Genomic DNA, 22,644 nt, shown 5'->3' with positions numbered 1-22,644 from the left:
ATCGCACTGAAAGTACAAAATTTCTTCACTCTGTTCATTAACTGTGAAACACAGACTCCGCCAGAGCCCACCATAGGCGCTTTCTAGTTGCCAGAGCAGCTATAATCAGAACGTAATTTTAATTTTTTCGCGTATGGCACTCGTAGTAAAGCATGGCAGATACTGGCTGTTATAAGAGCAGTAGATTAATGCTGGATAACGAATTAAAAATTGTTGTCGAACTAGACAACAGAATAGCATGTCGCTGCTAATCACCGCCATGTAATTCGCCCGAAAAACTGTGAATGGAACACTCTGTGTAATTGCCTCAGAGCTACTACGGTCCACGGATTTTCGACTGTAAGTGGGCCTGGTTACATAAAACCGCCACACCTGTTAAACCACATTTAATTATGACGTACCATCATCCATCATCACGAATGTCGAAATCCACGTAAAGGGGGAAGCTAGAACAACGATCCAAATTCAGTCGATAAGTTAATGAAATCTGAATAAAACTTGAAAAGAGTGTGGTTTATTTCCTAGATGTTCAATACGCTTACGCATAAAAGCAGAGCGGTTATGCACGATCAGCGTCTGTGACATCCGTACTTCCCCTTCAATTCGTCTTTCAAATAATTCGATAATCCACTCGGCCTGCGTGTCACGTTTAAGGAACTTTTATGAAATGATACTCTTGTTACAATGGAAAACTCCGAAATCCATTTAAAGTCGTGATGTCCGAACATTGTATTTATAATATGCACGCAAACAATACTAAACACAGTGATTTCACTACCTGAAATAAATCCTTCGAAAATGCAGTAAATTAGAAACATTTTGGCGTACCAGTGACAAATCAAAATTGCATTAAGAAGAAATTAAAAGCAGATTAAATTCGGGAAATGTTTGCTAACATGGAGTTCAGAATCTTTGTCTTCTCGTCTGCTATCCAAACCCATAAAGAGTAAAATACACATTATTATAACTTTATTTGTTGTTTTGTACGGGTGTAGAACTTATTTCTTCGCATTAAAGCTATAACATAGATTAAGAGTGTTTGCGAACAGGGTGCTCTGGAGACCTCAAAGTGATTAAGTGAAAGGAGGCTGGAAAAAGATGAATAATGAGGAGCTACATAGCTCACACTTTTCACCAGACATTATTAAGACAAATCACATCAAGGATGATGAGATAAGCGGGGCATGTAGCACGAGCGAGGGTGATGAGAAATGTATACATAATTTTGGTCTTGTGTTAGTTGAGGGTTTTTCTGACACATATACTGTATTTCGTGATCAGCACTGTACTGGTTCCCGCGATACAAATAGGCCTATTCGAGCCTAAAAGTGTGGTCGGTTCTGCTACCTGATGCAGCACAGCCCAGAGGCGTTGCCATGGTGGTAAACCACTGTACACGTGCCGACATATGAGAACAGAGGCGGCTAAATTACAGGCCCCTTTCCTGTTACAATGCAGTTCTTTTCATTGAAAACAGCGTGATTCGTTTATGGTGGAGTCAGGCTAACCATCACTTAAGTACTCTATCTACCCCGAGGGAGCGAAAAAGAAGTTCAGCCTTCAGCCAAATCGGCTTGTAATGAAATCGCAAGAACCCTGATTCCTCAAATGAAGGCATTCCAAAGTCCAAATCTCACGTATTTATGGCTTAAAACATAAAAGTCACCAATTAAAATGATATAGGTTTATACGCACCAAAATCTCACTCTCACTGAGAAAAACAGCCTTCTCTCCGCGTTCTACTTTCCTCTGTCTCTACTTTTATTCATTTTTAGAATAGTAAATTAAAATCTTGAAGATTTTAAGTCTGCCTGGATGGATCAGCATTGTCTCTATAACACGGAACTCCACGTTTCAGAAAGTCTGCCCCACAACCAGACACGAAAAGCCTTCAGTACATTCCATTCATTACTCACTCGTCCGCCAGTAATTCAATATTATTAAATATCATTGCACACGATTACATTTAAATACAATCTACAAATTAACCCTCCCCCTCTCTGGCGTATATAAGACTCTGTAATACTGAGTGTTTATGATAAAATTTAGCCGCAAAATAAATATTTAATGATGAAGGGACTAAAACAACGGCAAAATTGTTCATACGCAAAACAACGAAACAAAATTTTCCTTGACTGGATTTAAAAATCCCTTCCCATGCCCAACAAAATTAAATTCCAGATATGCCTGTGTTACACTGACACTTCAAAACCTCAGTAGTGAATACAGCATCTGTCAGATGATTTAGAGGTACGACAATAAGATTCGAAGACACAGTGTTTTGAATCATCTAAACATAATGTGTTAGGTCCCCCAACCGAGTAATTCCCCCTCGGGGGAGTATAGTTTTTTAAACTGGGAATGAACGGGTCTCTGTGAGGAATGACATATTTTTGTTGCAATAATCTTTTACTCTAGTGGCCTAATATTAGAGCAGCCAGTGAATCAGATAAGCGCTCCAACCCCACCACGTTACCACACACCTCTACCTCGTTTGATCAGAGAAGGGGGTGTACAGTTCCTCCCTCTTAAACCAGAAAACTCCACCGCAAGCACACGCAAAGCCGTCCTAAATTGAATTGCGCGGTCCAGAGGGTGGGAGATTGATAGCATGCGAGATGAGCGCTGTTTACTCAAGTTTCTAAAAGGGGATGGGGCAGACAGAAAGCTTCCCATTATTTTCTAAGTCTTTTGTCCATCATCTTTTCACTCCCTCCCACACCCCTCATGCTTTTTTGACCGCACGGAACAATGCAGCCCAAAAGCAATCATCCCCTTGCATACTTCATCCACAGACACTGTTGGATTACTGCATTCTGACTCCACCATGGACCCCGCCTAACAATGACGCTCGTATCTGATGTGAGGGTAAAAGAAAGAAGCCATCTATAGGCCACGTACTTATTAGAAATAAGGGTGGTTGTGGCCTGTGTGTGGGGGTTACTAGCTGCTTCTATAAAGGATCCGGCCCTTTGAATCCATTGGCCACTCTTAGATAACATGCACGCTGCATCACATTCGTCACTGTGTTTTCTTATCTCTGTGGATCCAAACATCAACCAAACTTACAATAAACTGTTTGTAAAGAGGAACTATTTTATTCTCCTTTTCTCGTCTTAAATAGAGACGAAAATGGTCGTCAACCTGAGTCTCTCTCAGTGACTCAGCGATTGTGGTTCGGAATGCCGGTAAAAGAGGAAAGTGCTGTTGAGAGGTAAAATATCTTTACGGAACGAGGTCACAGAGAGGTGCTAGTACGTATTTCTAAACATAACAGACTTGTACATCGCCGTTGGCATAATGCAATTTAGGAGTCTTGAAGCTTAAACGTTACAGACAACCACTTCTGGCCCTATATTTAAATTCCTACGACGAAACGTTCGCCTGTCCTAAAATCTAGCAGTATGGAAATGTTTAAGCTTTGTTATGGTCTCAATAGTTTTAACTAATGAATTATAACAGAATTAACTTTATAAAAGTGTATAAACCCGTTCAAGAACCACGTCCGAGAATAAATTCAACAAAAAGTGATAGTGGAACCACGGTTCCGGAGAATTAGACGTAAATACGTCTTTACGGAAAGGAAGTTTATATATTGGCTTTATTCTAAATATTTCCTTTATACATGCTTTACAATTGAGTAAGGTTTGATTAAAACTTTGCTTATTCAACTTGAATTAGTTACGCTTAGGATGGGTCTGTGGTAGCTGAATGTAAAGTAATGTAATGTAATGAAATGTTTTATAGGTAACAACAATGCCGAGTAAACAGATGACGTTTCCTAGGTAACCAGGTTACACTTTTTCGTAAAACTTTTTTGCCGAATGACCCTTCAATATAGACGTATTTACGTCAAAAGAATAAAATAGGTCTAGGTATTCATGTACGAAATGTTAAAAATTCAAACTTAGGTGCACCAGTAACGAGAAATTTCTATTTTGCTGTAAAAATAGAGGAAAGGGAACAAAGTGTTATATTGTAGGTAGTATTTTATTACTATATGAAAATTCTACTCGGGAGAGTCTACAGCATAGAAAAATTCTGACCTATGCTATCTGAAAATACATACATATAGTTGAGATTTACACAATTGTTTACGTATAAATAACGAATATTTACTTTAATAAGACTAAGAATCGAATAAGAGAACACACTCATCAGAGATGCTGTTGAAGTAGCAGCTGTCCAGTAGCCACGTTCTCCACCCAGGGCGTCTGGTAAAACTGAACTTAATCAGTGTTACTCCCCAGACAAACTGCAATTTGCATCATGACACTCGGTTGTGCTACATACCTCACAACTAGTATCAACGTATATGGGGTCCTTTATAACGCACGACCTCTGAGATCAGCCAAGAAAGTAATTCCACACACAAACCTACTTCTATAAATCAATTAAAAATATATATGTAAGCCACATATTTATGAAAAATAAATAAATATATCAATATGGGGCCTCAAGCATTCTCTAGTATCAGACCCATTTGTTGGTTTAGTTATCAGACATTTTCTATGTTACTAAATTCCATAGAAATAAACTTATTAGAATGTCGTCCAAGATCATTCAGATGAGGGTGTACAATCACAAACGTTTATCTTTTATACGCGGCGCTGGTCAATGTGTATTAATTCTTGCCACCAGGTTTCCTGAAAGACCCAGCTGTGTGCAAGACGCAGTGTAATTCGCTCAGATATTAAGTAATAAACAGGTGAGTTGCGATGTATGTTACTGTGGCAATGAATCAAAACATGATGTCAGAAGACGCGAGCAAACAACCTCAATTTCCCATAATTTCGCGTCATCAGATTCCTCGCCATTTATCGTGGAAATAAAAATAACAGTGCCTTATTACTGACACATATTCTTACAAGAATTACTGTAGAATTCAGGGTGGTAGGACTTCACCAAAGTTTCATAGGTTCTTTGGTAAACATCTACCAGACTACTGGGCGCTGTAACAACCCAGAAGGCAGACAACTTCGCGAGAACCTCAAATTCTACTGGCTGTATAGTCGGCGCAGTAGTTTTTGGCCGGTGGAATTTTCAAGGGTAAGGCTAGGAGCGAATCACTTATGCGATAGTATAATGCTGACTGCACCGAGGAGCTTATCGGACTGAACGCCCAAACAAAAGAAATGCACTCGCCGTGCAACCTCAGGTACACAGACTAGGCCCGTCCGCCAGCTTCCCTTCTTTGATGAACTCTGTCCAAGGCTTTTGCACATTTTATACGCAATAAGTTGGTGAAGGCAATAGGACCCAATTAGACCGTGTGTGCTTCATCACAAAGAGCTGATTTAAATATCTGCACCGAGAAGAGATCATGAGTGAATATAAACACGTAACCTGAAATTACAGAACACACAGGCCAAGCCGAATTATGAAGAAAGTGAGGGAAGGCGAATCATGGTTCTTCCAACAGGAAACAATTAATAGAAAAGAGACCACTCAGAAGACGTAGACTTGTGTAGAAGAACGCTAAACTTCAAAAGCCAGCAAGCAAAGTGCATTCTATAAAATTACCTGATATCTTTTAATTCTATATGCTGGATAACCTTATACCCTATCATAGCTTCTCGGATAGAAAATTATTTACTATGGTATAATTTAAATGACGAGGTATAGCTGAGTCACTGTGAGTAGCGTGACTGCGTAGTGATAGGCTATGGGCTGTACATCGTTCGACTGGCGATTCATTTCGATGACGTAAAATGGCAAGAGCTCGAAGTTGACAACTCTGTAAGGATTTTGACATTCATCGCGTGACACTCAGTCACAGAGACGACTTTACCCTTCTGTAGTCAAATTAAAACGAACTGGCCAACGCACACTCCCTTTCTAGATCGAAATCCGAAAAGGTTGCAGACCCTTAACTGGAGTGCTTTGGATAATAATTCCACGCATGTAGTCCTCCAAGCAGGCCTACATATTTACTGTTACTGTTAGGATTACAACGCCAGCGTTCTAACCGCTCTTATATATATATATATATATATATATATATATATATATATATATATATATATACTATGCCACATTAAAAGAGAATGATTATGCGATAAGTCCAAAATTAATATAATCTTAGTCAAAAGTAAAAGTAAGCTGTCCCACTATACGCGGTATAGCTCCTACTCATTCTTGACCTCGGCACTAGATGGAGATGAGTGGTCAGCTTTACCCCCGGGAAAGGACCGCGGTACCCATCGGATAGGAGGCTGGGTGAGCCCCAGAACCGGTCTGGACGCAGAGGCTAGAGGAAAAATTCTCTGCCCCCGTCGGGGATCGAACACCGGTCGTCCAGTCCGTAGCTAGTCATTACACTGACTGAGCTACATTTCTCCTCCAATGACCTAACAAACCCTCCCTGCTTCCTAAAATGAAATTCGAGGATGTCATACATAATGCCTTTAAATGTAATTTAACTGCTGTATGTGATGTACATGTATTTTGTTGCTTCTAGAAAGATACATGTTAAGTGGATGACACAGAGCATGCAGGTACCCCGCCTGAAGAAACATATAAATATTAATAACATAAAACTTTATTAATATTTTAAACTGAATTAATTTTAATAGGCCTACATTTTACGTCTAATCTGTTAAACCGTGCAAAGTAGTTGCTTCCCCAAAGCAGGTTTATTACGTACCCATTTGGCAGCACTGGGTATATACGTGGACACACAGTCACTATACGTCTTCTGTTGAAACATTCAGACACTTCAGGACTGAAAATATCATATTACTAATAAACTGAGACTAAATTCATGTTCCCCTTATATAAATCTACATCATGCCGATTTATATGATTAATTTTATAACTTGCCTCACCTGCAAGAGCTGTCCGCCATTCTCTGACAGTGGAAAGTCACGTAGCCACCCCTTCCACAATTGAGGTTACAGAATTGACTTGGTACTGCGTCTTTAGCTTTTTTCCCGACACAAAATAATTCACACACACAACACACAATATAATATCACACGATAACACAGATCTCTTACCAGTTTCACGCACATTTTCCGAATATAATAACTTTTAAGAACTTCTTATCAAGGCCACTTGCACACGCTTCCCTCTACGAAAGCATACTACCTGTCCTTCATTCGGCATAATTCGGGTGATGTTACGAAAATATTCCCGAACGCAAGACCCGTGGAGACACTGTACTCTCTCTACAGGGCATGTTCGAAAATATACAGTGATATGCACGTTATCTTTAAAGCTTCTTAGGAAGGAATGTCAGTACGTTTGACGTAATCACTTCTTAACCGATCAAAAAGCTGCAATGAAGGATGATGGGAATTGTCTCTTTCACTGTCTGGTAGAAAAAAACTTTAGTAAACAGATAGCCATCATATTTAATGGTTACAGTATTGCACATTATTACAAAGTTTGGGTAACAAAAACAAATGCTGTATGGATTAGGGATCTGCATGGGAAAACATTTTAGAATTTTACCCGACCTGATACGTGGACCATATGACCAGACGCAATCCGAGTGTCTTTTATCTTCAAATATGTCACCCGGACCCACCCAAGCCCCAATTCCTTTTATTCCACTCCGGCTAAAGCCCGATCTATTTACAATGTGCCCTGACTACCGCATCATTAACACATATTTCTTTCAACGCATAAATACCATTAATCCTTGAATAAATTAGATACTGAGGATCTAAAACATCTCATGTTATTTTATCGTTGGGAGACCTGTAAAAAATATCGCAAGTCGAGTTTGTAAGGTGTTATCTCCAACTATGTATATAACTGCCCGGATATTTCAATTATAATTAACCTAACTAACGTTCGGACACTCCACTCAGTGTACAAACCTTTATAAATTAAAAATACATGTAATATAAACTAATATCGGAAATAATAATATATCATGTAAGTAGGCCAGATAAAAGCAGGCCTACATATTATTTTTAATAACTAAACTTCGGAAACGTTACACAAGTGATATTACAGATTATCATCTGATCAAGCGACGTTATAATTTTTTTCCAATTTTCCAACGACGTTAAAACAATGGAACGTTAAGTTGTCACTACCATTACAGCAAATAGATTATAAGGTCATATTTCGACATTTAAAATACGAGAAGTGATGTAGTAAGACAAGTTATTATTACGATAATAATAATACAGGTTGATAATAAAGTAACACATAAGGATCATATTCCAGGCAAATTAGTTTGGATCAGCAGAAGATGTGTACGAACACTTATCGAATTTAGGCCTCATACATCTGATACCTTGACAGATTCCTTATGCTCATCACCATTCCGTCCAGGAGAATGTTGGGATAGTTCACTGAAATATTCTACGATTGCTTATTTGCACACCCTCTTTCTAAACACGTAAATTCCACATATCCACTCTTAATATTTACATTTCTAATATAACCTGTTGAATTATGGTGACGCCAGTCATTGTGGAAATAAAGAAACGTCTTCTTGCGAAATCGCATTAAAACATTGCGACACGTCTGCGTCATATTTACATTTGAACTTGGCACTGTATACATATGTTGTTCGGCAGTCCCATTCCAATGGAAGACAACCTATTGTTTGACAATGTCAGTTCTCTACCTCACGTTTTAAACAATACTGTCACTGCATTTTAGCTCCATTACGGGGAAAATATTTTTCATTCTCGTACGAATTCTGTCAGGCTACGAAAGCAAGTCTCCTGTATGAGATTTTAATCGGAGACCTCTAGAATACGAAGGAAGACCAAGAAAGATCTCCAGGTACAAAATGCTGTAACACGCTGCGATGTCATGATATTTGTGACGTATTTTCTCCGAATTCTGCCTTTATGTCGTCTCGATAATTTATCATTGTATTGACTTACACTGACATCCCTAACACACACAATACCAAAGATGCTATCAGACCCACTGTTGGTACAAACGTCAGGTGCCACAATCCTTCTTAAGAATCTTGGAAGTTTTTGTATTTTATGTAACCTACTTTCATTATCGTGTTCACAGCAACGCGCCAATGAACCCTTTCGTGTGCAAATTGGCCCCATCCTGAGTCAGTTTAATCCAGTCAACACACGCATAAACTTTTTTCTCTAAGATCCGTTTCGATGTTTTCCTTGATGTTGATAAGAAAACAACAGCAAATAAACAACGAAAGGAAAACATAATAATAAAGTTGCAGTAACTGAAATCAAAGTTATGGGGCGACCTACAGTTTAATACATAAATGATTATTTATATTGAAACAAATAATCAGCTGAGGCAGAACCAGTTGCTTGTTCATTCAGTTGTTTGTCAGCTTTTGTGTCTACTGGGATTGTGTAGGACGATGAATCAAAGGAGTTAAGGATCCTGGCCGTGGCCTATTTTAAGGTAATATCTCTACTTTTCCATGAAAAGACTAACAAAAACAACGAGAGACTTCAAAGAACAACTGATTTAGGGAGGGGAAAATTAACTAGCGCCAAACAAACGTTTAGTAATTGAGAACTAAAAATGCTGGCAGAAACAGAATATAGAAATAAACTGAGAAACGGTAATACAAAGTTAAGAATACATTTTGATAATAGCATTAGGCGTCTTTGATTACTACACTAGGATAAAATGTGTACAGCATTTCGTATTGTTACATAAATGCTTACTAGAGTGTTTTAATACAACCGACAGTTTTGTAACACGCAACCAAACGTTACAAGTTATTCAAAAATTGTAAGTCTACTTTGAAGAATTCCGTTTTCGGCTAACCCTGTATTCGTGGCCGTAACGTGGAAGAGGCTCTTTATTAGCGACCCACTTAGCACCCTCATGATGTTTTGGCCGCACTTCCAAGCACTTTTCTCTTCTTATCCTTCTTATCTCGTCGGATGTTCCTTTGCTGCAGTTCACAACAGCCGTTTCGTGTGCTTCTACTCTTCTGAACCAGATACTAGTCCTTAGCAGCAAAACACGTTCATTTTAATCTTTGTGTCAAAACAGAACTTATCCATTCTATTTCACAATAAAGTTTTTCTGTCCATCTGTGTGTAGATCGTAACAGGAATAAAAAAAATAGCCTCTTGGAAAACGCTGCAAATATTCAACAAGCAGGACTACAAAAATTTTTAGAAACAGCAATGTGAACCAAGATAATATCCCTAAGAACTGTTTCCTGCAAAACGATATTAAAATCACATTTTATTCAGATAAAATTGACGGAATTGGCAAAATTATTTTTTTCTGGAACACCGAAAAAGTGTTTTGCTCGACAAATCTCGCTTGCTGTCTCACAAAAATGCGAGTTCTGCTGTTCTACGTACTTACAACTTCCAGCTCTCCTTATAAAACCTTCCAATATTATTCTGACATCTTATTCTATTTTTATATATTGAAACACCAGCCATAATTGAACGCAGTTCCGCATAAAGAAGAAAAAGATAAACTTATCTTAATAATACGAAAAGAGAAACAGTTAACATACGGATTTTTCATGAAATTTTGAAATTTTTCCTCCTTCTTCCTTTCTCCAGCAGACAACCAAATTATATTGCACATATTTTGTCGACGGGCAGAATTTCTGAGTGTTTTATACGAGTTTTCCGCCTAAGCTTAATTCCAAGAAACACAGCTAATTCTTTAACACAACCTGACGTATTGATATCCCTTTGTAAGGCGCTAAATTAAGTGTGGCAACTGAATTGAATAATTGCAATCTTCTACTGGACAACAACTGAAGTGTTAGCATGGGTTGTTTCACGGCGAAACAACCCGGAAGGCGGCCATCATCAAACTCGCCGCCGTGAGAACCTCTGTATAACGTGCATTAGCAGCTTGAAGTCCCAAATAAAACTGTTATTAACGTCCTGAAATAAAACTTGTTTATGAATGACTCGCAAGATGCTCTTAAGATGACGGAGTCGGGCTAAGTGGTCTGATCCGCTCTGGTGCCCGCCCTCCTGTAAGGCAGCCATCTGCAGGTCTCGTGTGTGTCTAGGAGGTGATAACGAGGGAGCCACGTGTTGTAACAGACACGGGATCAGAGCAGCCAGCCGCGAAGAATAAAAAAAAATCAGTGTCTAAAGCGCAACCCGAATTCAATGGAAACCTGCCTTTATCGAGAAAATAATCTGATCACGTATTCATATACAGCGAGGAAACTAATACAGAATTACTTCAGATAAACGGAAGGTCTTTAAAGCGAACGCGGAAAGAGGAAGAAGGAATTCTGAATGGGAAATGCACACGAAAAATATTCACCTGCGCGGGCCTTACAATAGGTAAATATTTGTCGGATGCACATAGACACTATGTAAGCCCATCTTTAGTGTAGTCCTACACGTCCTGTGCATTTACCCGATCCAATTCATACGTGAAAATGGCTTGCTAGGTAGGCTAACTGCACTACACAGTTATTCAACTGTTACTTTCTTTCGTACCTTTCTCCCTACTTTCCTGCTCTGCCTAATTGTATTTCCTTCTTGTCATTTCGCGTTTCTTTGTGTTAGTTTGGGATTCCGACTGTAATTTTTGAAGCCCACTAACAGAAACGTGTGATAGCACTGTTTTAGACAGATTAGCAGATTTGAACACCCACGTTGTTGATCAGTCTCGAAATAGTTCGGTTGCTTCACATGAGAAACAGTTTTCCAAATATTGGCCTCATCCTCACCTACGTTCAAGTACAGATATGCCGCAGACAACAGACAATTATTTTCAACTCCTGGGCTTAACAACGCAAACCATTCTGCGTGTCTTTTCAAGGCACAGAAAATGTTATCTGATCTTCCTCACAAAGGCCTACATATTGCTCGGAAGCTGTTCAGACCGAAGATATTGCAAGGGAAGCTTTTAAGAACGGAGTTTCCGCCTGCTATAAGCTTCGTTGTGGTTTCAACGTAATAACTTGATTCACTGGCATAATACATTTTAATTTCACGGGTCTTATCTTGTCTACAAGAAGAAGCGAATTCTAAAACGTGAGATCTTGTTTTAGTTTGGGTTCATGTTGTTAGCCCACAGGTTATTAAGGCTTTTGCTGATGGCATTAACACAGAACTTTGTAATTAACACCCAAAAGCAGCGAAATAGTACTGAATGGGATTATCGTCACAAGGGAAATGTTAGGTACAAGACAGGGACTATATGTAAGATCTAGGTGAAGAAAGTTGTAAATGTTATTGCATCCACATATTCCAACTTGGGATATGGAAACATCAAACGTTAAACGTTTAATTTGGTTTTCAGCCGCTGACTGTACGTCACTGGAAATAAATTGCACCAGGGTCGATCTGTGGACCTCTCGAATGACGAGACCATCACGCTCGCGTAAGTGACTGAATTGTCTAACTTTGTATTTCATTACATCCTGACCAAGAAACGGACAAAATGAAAAGACATTTCGTTAATCGAGTATCAACTGCGAGTCACGAAATTTATCATTGTTCAAACTTCACTGGGCATAGTCCTTTACTCGCACTAACATCCGATAAAGTGTGATAAAATGAAATGACATGGTCGTGAAAAAATTAGAGAAAAGGCAACTCTTCTTTCGAAACTCTTGTTTTTATGATCATTTTTCGAAACAGCATTTTAAGTAAACTTAAAGTGTAACTTCAGTTTCTTGAATAATTTATTCCACAAACTTACGGACTTTTTTAGGAAGCAGTAATTTCCCGTTATACGAAGATCGAAGTCACATCACGTTACTAAACTGATGACATAAAACGAACCAACAAGAGAAACCAGAAGACCAGCATTGCTAAAATGAAGATCCACCATTGGGTTACCGAGGTACATGACGTCAGAACCAGCTCCTCTGTCTTTTATAAGTAATCTATATTATGCAGTAGCATTAATCTAGATATAAATTTGTGTACAGTCGTTACTCATTTAGGTTTCAGATAAATTAAACTGTCACATATATTTTCAAAGTGTGAAACATATTTCAAATTTTCTTTAGGCTGAATTTTAAAATTGTTATCTGTTAACTGATGCCTACAACTCAATGGTGATCCTAATTTTAACACACTCGAAGAAAAACGAAAAATTGCTACAATATTTTAATAATTCTTTTATCATCATTTTCTACAGTAGCAATATTATAATGGTCTCCAGAACGTGAGTGGGTGTTTCATTTCTACAGTCTACGTAACTTACAAATTTAAAGAAGATACGATTTAAAGACGTTAATAACGACACGTTTATAAAATAATAATCCTTCCAATTTTAGGTCCCATGCGCCTTGTCACGCTGTATTAATTATTCATCTATAAAATCTGTCACTAACGTGGGTCTCATATTGGATTTTTGTCTTCTGATTTATGACGACTTGTAGTCTTGTAGGTGGCTATCAATGTTTCACAGAAACGTAGCCCCTCCATCTTCAGGGCAGAAACTACTACAAAGACGTCATAAATGTGTTTCAGATGGAGTTGTCCAATTAGGAATGGGTCAACGCATCTTCATGAATCAATGGTGACGTATTTAAATCCCACACGCCATTATTTGTTCTCCTATTTAAATGTCTCGGTCCAGTAAGAGGTGGTCTGATGTTTATGGACTTTAGTCTCAACAACTGGCTTAATTTTTTTGTACGCTATAAATGTTTGATAACATTTTTTTGTTTATAGTCTATGCTAAACGTATGTTTTAACAACTGTCTCCAATGAGCGGGGGCCTTCCTGAAAAGCTGATAATCGTTGAGCTATTCAAGTCTTTCACGGAACCTGAAGGTTTATGACAGCGTCCACACAAGTCCATCAGCACTCTCCATATCCTCTCGTTCTTCAACAAAACTGCGAATACATCCTCTTCATTAGGAACTAGTTTTACCCGTGACTAACGTAACTGATCCCAACAAATATTAAAGTTACAACAATTATTATTCCTGTTATCGGATTTGCCATGAGTACTCCTACTGAAGTACTCTTTATAGGCGTACATGTTTATGTGTAAGCTTTTTTTTTTGTCTACAATTATTTCCTATAATCATCAAATTTTTCTGCTGTTCTAAGACGACAGCGACTGAACCATGTCGATGTTTTGCTGATGATGTCACGGTTCTATTCAGACTCTTTCGCGCTGTGAGATATAATTGAGTCGTCTCTCGGCCGCAAGAAAAGCTTGCTACGTGGTAAACCATTAATTTACCACTCTTCTTTCAGAGAAGGAAAGCGAGCAAAATTACGCAGTCAAACTTGAAACGTTACACGGTAAAACGGACTACGTTACAATTTGACCTTTAGCGTTTGCGCCTAGTGAGGTTCAGGACATATACTGTAAGTTAAGAACCAGAAGAAATTCATTTAAGAAAACAATAATTTCGCAGATATTTTACGTGAGTTATATCGTAAACAACACATGAAGATAAGTGTCTTCTGATATGTTACACCGTGTAGTCTGTCATTTTAACACTCATATGACGGAGGCAAAAGTACCTTTGGAACGTCGGTAAACTTCTACCAGACTACACAGTGCAACAACCCAGAACACAAATATCTTCAAATATATTGATCTCTTGATATAGTCATTGATCTTTCAGCCGCTGCTTTTGTTTTCTTGATTTCTGGTTAGAAGTTCGAAAAATGAATCCGCCTTCTAAATTCAAGATTCGTCCCCACGCAGAGGCTTCAAGCAACTGCTATGGTCCCTTGGTATCGTCGTCAATACGAATTTAACTCTGCCTCAAAGCATGCATACATACTATGCTGTTATTTACGGTTAATCTTAAACTTGACCAAAATTAAAACAATTTCCTTGGGGGAGGGGGCTTTAAAATATCTCGTTCCACTATTTCCCCAATTCAGAATTGTACTAATTCTTACCGAAATTAGGCATATAGTTAAGAAATTCGAAATTGTAATGGCACATAGACACCTAGGAGCATGCTTTCATATGGAATGTTATTAAATCAGCCAATCATTATAATTATTGGGGAGATAATACACACACAAAGCTCGCAGTTGGCAAAAACGATGCTGTCCACTCGGATTGTAATAAAAGCAACCAGACGAATAAGTAAACTAGACATAATATTATAAAGAAATTATGATTTGTGCCAAAATAAAACAACTTTGAACAAATGGCTTGTGTACTTTTCTGTAATTTCTTGTTCATGCAAACCAAATTCAATCCAGTTTTCGAAAATAAACTTTTAAATCCGTACAGCCAGTAAACTCTGTCATTCCAAGGCATACAACATTCGAACATCGAGAAGTTGATTACAACATAATGCTAACACTACTTCCGCATGTATTCCACTGTTGCCCTGAGGACAGGCGTGTGTTGTTTGGGCTCAGTGTGAAGAAAGGAGTTACACCGTATCAATTGATGCTCCATTACAGCGGACGCAACTTGGTTCAAACTTAAGAGCACATACCTCTTCAACTACAGTAATAAGTGAAATTGAAGGAAACCGCCAACTTTACCGTCGTCTATCTGCCGTGGTAATAAAACGATCTACCACAAAATTGCCGGAAGATGAGAAGCGCCCGTGGACGACTTAACCACGAATTTATCACTCAGCTGTCACTGAATCAGTAGAAGCCTCAACAACCCGTGAAAGTGCAGGAGCATGGACGTTCCGGAAACAGTTTAAACTTCTTCTTTTCATTCTTCGTTCTCTGTTACTGTCTTCGTCGGTCTTCTTCTTTTTATATTCAACTACCCTATGTGTTGACTTCTCCTTCATTTAACGTGTTAAACATTCGGTGGGGCACTTACTGCCTAAGACGGTAAAAAAAAATCAGACGCCCTAGATGCAAAGTTAAGAAAGTTATTCCCTTATAAAACAAAATTAAACATTGTTCATATATCCACAAGGGCAACAATATATGATTTTATCATCGTAATAATATTTGGTACAGGTATTAAATTATAAAACTTCTCACTATGCAGTTTTCTCCTGTCGCTCCATCACTCTTAACACCCTGTATTCAAACATTTTCAATCTGTGGTTTTCCCTCAACGCGAGTGAACAAATTTCACACCTTTACTAAACAACTGTTGTGCCTACAGGTTTAGTTAAAGTTCAGTTGACATGGATAGACGACAGTTACAATTTAGACTAGCATGCAGAATTAAAATACAGATAAGTGAATTTATTAATAAGAAAAAACTGTATCAAAACTGAGAAGAATATTGTTTTCTTTAAAGTTCCTAGATTTCACATTGAAAATTCTTGTTCATAGATTTGTTTGCTTTTTTCCCCACTGTGCAGAACATATCTTCCCTAAATATCTAAACAACGTGGAGCTGAATAATTTCCAACACATTGTTTCCAAAGCTACTGTACTACAGTCGTTAAACAAAGAAACAGCTAAACGGCGTCTTTTACAGAGAAACAACAATTTTACAACTGCACGTTTCCAGAGTCTGCAAAATATCTTACAAAGCGTGAAATTTGTTTTAAGTACTTAAACGGAGTAAAATAATACAAGAAACGCAACAAGCCCTTAACATGGTCTTAAACCAGTTAACTATTCATGCGGTGAAGCATCGTGCCGGAGCAGAACCGGGCAGTCGGTCGACAAAATGGGAGAGGAAATTGCCGAGGTGAACGGCCTCACTTGGATCAAATATGTTTTAGTGTACTACAGCTGTACCTGCGTGGATTTAGTTCAATAATCGGAACACTTTCTTATAATATTTATTGGCGTCTCAAGTACCATTTTCCGGTTACAGTTTCAAGCGGTTATGTGGTTCACTGGGGATGCAATGACACACTGTTGTTAACAAGGTGACGAACTTTCTGGCTGCATAAAAAGCAATGAATTTGAACACAGCTGATCAACAGTTTGTTCTCCAGAAGGATTACATTCCCTGGATTTGATTAAACCTAACATACAATGAATTGTGGGAGAATCCTCCTAGTACCCAACTTGCACTTTGTAAATAATCACTTGCGCTGTTAAATTGTTCAATATCGTATTCAGATGTTACCTTCAAAACGGGTATAATTTATGACAACCATTTAAATGGGTTTTTTTTTGCTGTTTGTAGGTTGAAAAATGTGTGAAGCAAATCAGAAAGTGTCGCATCGTTGTGGTTCAGTTCTCTCTACGTGCAGTCGTGAGACAAGTGTCCTCGGCAAATCAGGCTCGGATTGTCAGACACAGTCCGACCGGTAGACACCATTCCTCAGCCCGCAGAGGCCCTTTTCTGCTCATCTTCCTGCAAGACAGTAAAGTGTTCGGAGATCAAAGACGTCCTCAGCCAAATCTCTAGGCACACTCTGAAGATTTCGGGGGTAACAGAAGCCTCTCCTTCATCCAAATTCGATAAGTCAGCTTGGGATTTAAGACCGACAAAGTCTCGTTGTGACTTGAGGTTCTCACGACGGTAAAAATGTCCACAGTATTCGTGTGTATTGTGGTGTCTTGTGGCCTTGCAGGTCGTTGCCAACGTGTAGCCTACCTTTCAATCAACCCTGAAGACTTGAACGCGGGGTATCCACAGCCTCCACTGGAATGACGAAAGCCCTGACAGAGGTTTCGTGTGGTCTTACTCAATGCTTCCATCTGAATGTCAAAGTCTAAAAAAATACGGAATGAAGCGGTCGTAGAGTATTTTAAGCATTTCAGACAGAACAGATGGACTCTGGTCTGAGCTACGACAATCGGGTAGCATCAATGTGAAACGGAAGTACCGGTACCCAAATGCCGTTGCGTTCTTAACGATGGCAACAGTCTGAGCCCCGGAAGGACCAGTGTCCTTTTTCTACGTTTTTGCAAATAAAATACGAACTGTGGGAAATTTGTTTCATTGCGTGTGTGTGATTTACTTAGTAACGCTGTCAGCGCTGGCTTAGACCATATACTCTCGAATAAGATTATAAGTGAATAATGACTTGAAAACGACTTGAAAGAAGCGATAGTGACTTAATTTTAAGCTATTTTCCCGGGATGTTCAAGAACCGAGAAAAACCAGAAACCAGCAACCGGGATGACTAGTTTCCAAGGAAAGTGTCAAACACACGGCTGCAACGTTCGGTGAAGTATGACACATGAGTGTGTTTTAAGAATCCGAAGGATACACATTGCATTTAGCCATGCATTCACGATTTTTTAAAGTGAGAAAGCACGGATTTCTTTCTTACATGCATGGACTCAGAACGTCTTTGGTGTCCATGCAGTCTACACATATCCTCTGAATGACGGTGCTAATGGCCAACATGGGTAGTTCAAGAGTTCATCGGCCTTGTATTCATCCAAGTCATTCTCACTTTTATACAACGCCTGCCCGTTCTCCCCCCCCCCCTCGCCCCCCCCCCCCCCAATGGGACTCATTATCATTATGTACGGGTAATATTGTAAAAGCAGCGAAGGTACACGGACAATTCACAAATTGCCTAAAAACTGAATAAAATAGACCATGTGGTTCAGCCCGTGTTTTGTGCATCTATACAGATCGGCAACTTCAAAGGAATAGGTCGAGTGACTGAAATTGACTTTAATTTAGATTAGTTTTTAAATAGCGTGAGCTATAATCTTACTTAATAGCACATTATGAGAACGTTGCAATGACAAAGTGAAACAAAAGGATTTCACATTGCAGAGCGCGAAATTTAGATGACATGTTCAACTACAACTAAGCATGAGGAGGAACCAAAGCCCTCATTTCGAAGCTAACAGTCGTTTAGCGAGTCAAGGAATTCCTCACCTGTAACATCTTGAAAAAGAGTGACAAATACGTGTATTTACAATTTGCTTTTGTATTTCGTAACTTTGCATTTTACACACAGAGTGTATTTATGAGTTCTTTACGATTCTCAGAACAAATAATGACTCCCTGAAGTGACATTAACCAACTAATCTTTGTGATGGAGAAGCACTGTATCGTTTCTTAGGTAGGAATTAAGATTTTTAAGATTGGTTAGATGAGCCTTGTCTCGTGTGCAGTTCTTTCACAGTTACACTAGATGCGACACAAGTGGATAATTCAAGGTCTTCGATAATTTCTTATTATATTAACGCTGTGTCCTTGACATTTTGTGATATCTCGTGACCTTTTCGAACGTCAAAGACCAAGCCAGAAAAAAAGTATCCTCTCTTATAAACAAATAACAGTCGAAAGGAGATAGTCAGAACTAGAAAGAAAATTTATTGCTGATAATGCACAAGACTGTGAGTTTTAAGTCGTTCTATAAACATTAACTAATCATCTTCTTGCATGATTATGACAGCAGCACGAAATATTTCATTCTATATTCCAGACTCCTTTTAGATTCTAAATGGTCAAAATACAGAATTGTAAACTTTAATTTTTATTTTAAATTTTTCCTTATCACTGGCTTTATTATTTTCATCGAAGTCACTGTCACTTATTAAATCAGAGTTGTCAACCCGCGGCCCCCAGGCCGCATACGACCCGTCGATGTTTCTGGGGCGTGTAATTTTTATATTTCGATAAGGGAAGCAGTGTGTAGCAAAGAATGCAACTCGAAAATAAGTGTGATATACAGAGGCAGTGTTATGATCCAGTTTTGCATGGACGTTGGTGGTACAAGTTAGCCCGAGGCCGCACGTAGAGCCGTCACACAAGCAATGCCTGACTGACATGACGTGCTGGTGATATGCCTGTCATCGGCTAATTAGCCTCGCCCTCCACTACCCCCTGACACAGTGAGTTGGGGTTGGGGTGGAGGTGTCTAGTACCACCATCAGATCTTCGCATGCCCTCTGGAACGGGCCCTACGGCGCTACAGTCTGGTTGTTATTACGCGAGAATTTCTGTTTCTCATCGCATTATGCATCTGAAACTCGATACAAATCTCCACAAGTGAATTAATTATTTCGTGGCTTGCCAGAATTAAGAGAAGTAGACTGGTTTAGGACTCAAACTAACAATGTTTAGAGACTGACCTCCAAAATTTATAAAAAATTTAAATTTCCTTCATCTTACCAAGTAAGCTAATGACGTAACTTATTTAAGGCATATCTAGGCCGATTCCAGATCCAGCCAACTACAGACGCACATTATACATATAGCCCTATCGATTCCGTATTCGATAATCGACCTTTTGTATCTATATGCATGAATCGGTTTGTAGGCATAACGATGTCACATATAACTGATACGATTAATTATTATTAATATGTTCTGTATACATTTTGAGTAACAAGTCCCTAATTATGCCTAATAAAACTGAACATATTTATTGCTTATGCTTAGTAATGAACACCTTTCGCCAAAGAGCGTTTTAGCTCATTCCTTGCACATTCGTCTAAATTAATATAGCTATTCACAGATAATTTAGGCCTATAACATGTATTTATAGAATATCGATCGAAATATAGGCGACTGTAAAATGATATTTATCGCTTCACGCTATGCCCTATCCAATTGTTATACGGAGCTTTTTGCACTGCGTGAAGCTTATAAACAAGTTCATGTAGTACCAGACAGTCTACAGAATGCATGAAAATCTGCATCCTTATCGCTCTAAGATATCAGTGCTTAATCATAGGATAAGTGTTTTACCGTTTAGCTGCAATATAACTCAATTCTTGGGAACTGAGTTGTGTTACTTATAAAGCTAAATTTTATAGATATTATACTACTAAGCTTAGAGATTATAATTACACTGCATATATGAGGTTTGTTCTCGTGGTGATGAAGATGCTGAGCTTTTGAGTTGCAACGTGTGTGAATCTGCAAGAATATATCAAAGTTTCGAAAGTATACACTGCCTCTATCTTCAGAACTAAAATGAATGCAGTATGATATTCCGAATTCAAAATAATGGACTGGGTTAATCCTGCCATTAAATTTATCCAAAATTATAAAATAAATTAAATTTTCAGATAAACAGCATGAATATTACCAATGAGACAACACGATAAAACGGGAATGAAAAGTTTGGGATGAACAATAAATAGAATTTCGTGATACAATCGTAAATAATTCTGATGTTTTTTAAGAGAATGGCTTAAGAAAAGCGAAACAAACTTCAGAGGCTGAACAACTGCTCTCGGGCCACAATTTTCCGACTGAGATTTCCGTCTTTATTACCACGGGTTTGAGAAATAAGAACAATCCTAACTAATAACGTAATAACTGGGGTGTTTCGCCCTGTGGTAACTCATTTCTCCCTCACTAGCTAGCTTGTCGAGGGGCTGTTGAGGGTGAAGCACTCGTAGGAGGTCGCAGAGTAAGAAACATGATTAATCCAATGAATATTCGGGAACTGATTTTGCCCCCACCACAGCGTACGCCTAATTCGGTTACAGTTCCATTATCAACGAAGTCTGTTGCAAGGAACATCGGCGTCGCTGCTCTGGGATCTCAGATAACAGAGTTGCCAACACAAAATATTTATTTGCAGTCCAAGTTACTTTCTAAATGTTATATTCTTTTTAATATAGGCACAACGTAAAATTCAACTAAACGCATTTCAAACTATTGTAGTTCAGTCGCTTACAAAACAAGAAGTGTTCAATTAATTTAAAAGAAATATACGAAATTGCAAGATATAAATATTTTATATACGATAACATAACAATAATCTATGGATTAATTTGTGTTGAAGCATGTACGTATAAATTATTCTTCTACATATTGTAAATTTATAAAACTGTATGACTCATAATGGAGCTTATTTTTTCATATTTCTTGTATTTGTTACAAAAATTCAACACTGTATAATAATATAAGATCCTGCTTTACAAATCTTGTTACAAAAAAGGGAAGTATTCATGGTCCCTGGATTATTATTTTCCAGAGTTATTTTTTTGTTAAAAAAATTTAAATTGGGGTTTTCCCGGTCTTTTCAGGGATCACCCGTCCAGTAGAGATTTGCCGGTCGCGATACAACCAGAGGATACAACCCATAGTGCTTCTGAAGTTACTCAGCTTACTCAGGACGGACCTCTGAGAAAACACCTACTGCTTTGGTCCTCACTTGCAGCATGCAAGGCAACGTGATAATAACGACTTGAGAGGAGCTCTGTAAAAGGTGGTCTGGTAATGACTTCGAGATGAATGCTTAGTAAATGTATTGTGCTGTCAGAAGGATAGTTCAATCTCAAAATGATTGTTTAATTATTGTACTCATGCACAACCGAAGTAGATATTAAAGCAATAGAATTCTGTACATATTGCGTTTCTAGAATAAAACTACTATTACTTAAGTTCTTAGGACTTTAATTCTATTGCAGGATCCTTACTAATCTCTTACAGAATTTCTGTGACTATTCTTATCATATTTAGACATTTGTATTAACACGTCAAAACATGCTGCAACTAAGATTATTTTTATTTTTATTTTAGACCGTTACATATCCTCCTTATTCATTTACATAAATACTAATCAAAGTAACTAGGCTTCAGAGGGTTAATTTCAAAGCTGTTCTTTGAATCTACTGGTACGATAATACAAGTTACATTGTTTCTTAACAAAACAATGGGTGTGTTTTCATCGTATGGCCCTGAGATGCATAAATGATAAATCTCCACTTGTTATTATGAAGAGAAATTCACATTCATATGAATTCCTGTTACTTTGCTGTATCTGCCGTATGTGATAGGAATTCCTGTGATTTTGGCCTCAGCATACTGCTCATTACAGGGGGGTATATTTCACAGCGAACTACAGTTTAGAGCCATTTTGCAGCAGGAACTTGGAAAATTAGTTGCGTAATTCATACAGAGGATGGGGGAATATGAAGGCTGCTCGCCGATTGTCTA

The 22,644-nt window shown here is 38.3% G+C and overlaps 1 protein-coding gene and 1 long non-coding RNA gene across 4 annotated transcripts in view; one reads left to right on the top strand and one right to left on the bottom strand.

The window, feature by feature from the left end:
- Positions 1-7,190, bottom strand: part of LOC110837069 (arrestin domain-containing protein 17) — a 259,629-nt gene extending 252,439 nt beyond the window's left edge. For both annotated transcript variants that reach the window (XM_087340943.1, XM_087340944.1), the window contains exon 1: positions 6,828-7,190. The gene's annotated coding sequence lies outside the window, so the exon portion shown is untranslated. The remainder of the gene's footprint in view (positions 1-6,827) is intronic.
- A 2,090-nt stretch (positions 7,191-9,280) lies between these two features.
- Positions 9,281-22,015, top strand: LOC110837082 (uncharacterized). 2 transcript variants are annotated; one of them, XR_002545569.1, is made up of 4 exons: positions 9,281-9,357; positions 12,205-12,285; positions 12,619-12,750; positions 21,732-22,015. It is a non-coding gene; the product is annotated as an uncharacterized LOC110837082 (long non-coding RNA). The 2 variants fall into 2 exon arrangements; XR_002545570.1 differs by lacking the exon at positions 12,619-12,750.
- Positions 22,016-22,644: the final 629 nt, after the last annotated feature.

The sequence above is a fragment of the Zootermopsis nevadensis genome, unplaced genomic scaffold, assembly GCF_977971745.1.
Source record: "Zootermopsis nevadensis isolate Lab colony 2312 unplaced genomic scaffold, Znev_1.0 Znev_ptg000061l, whole genome shotgun sequence".
Lineage (NCBI taxonomy): Eukaryota > Metazoa > Arthropoda > Insecta > Blattodea > Termopsidae > Zootermopsis > Zootermopsis nevadensis.
This window is presented reverse-complemented; position numbering and strand designations above follow the sequence as displayed.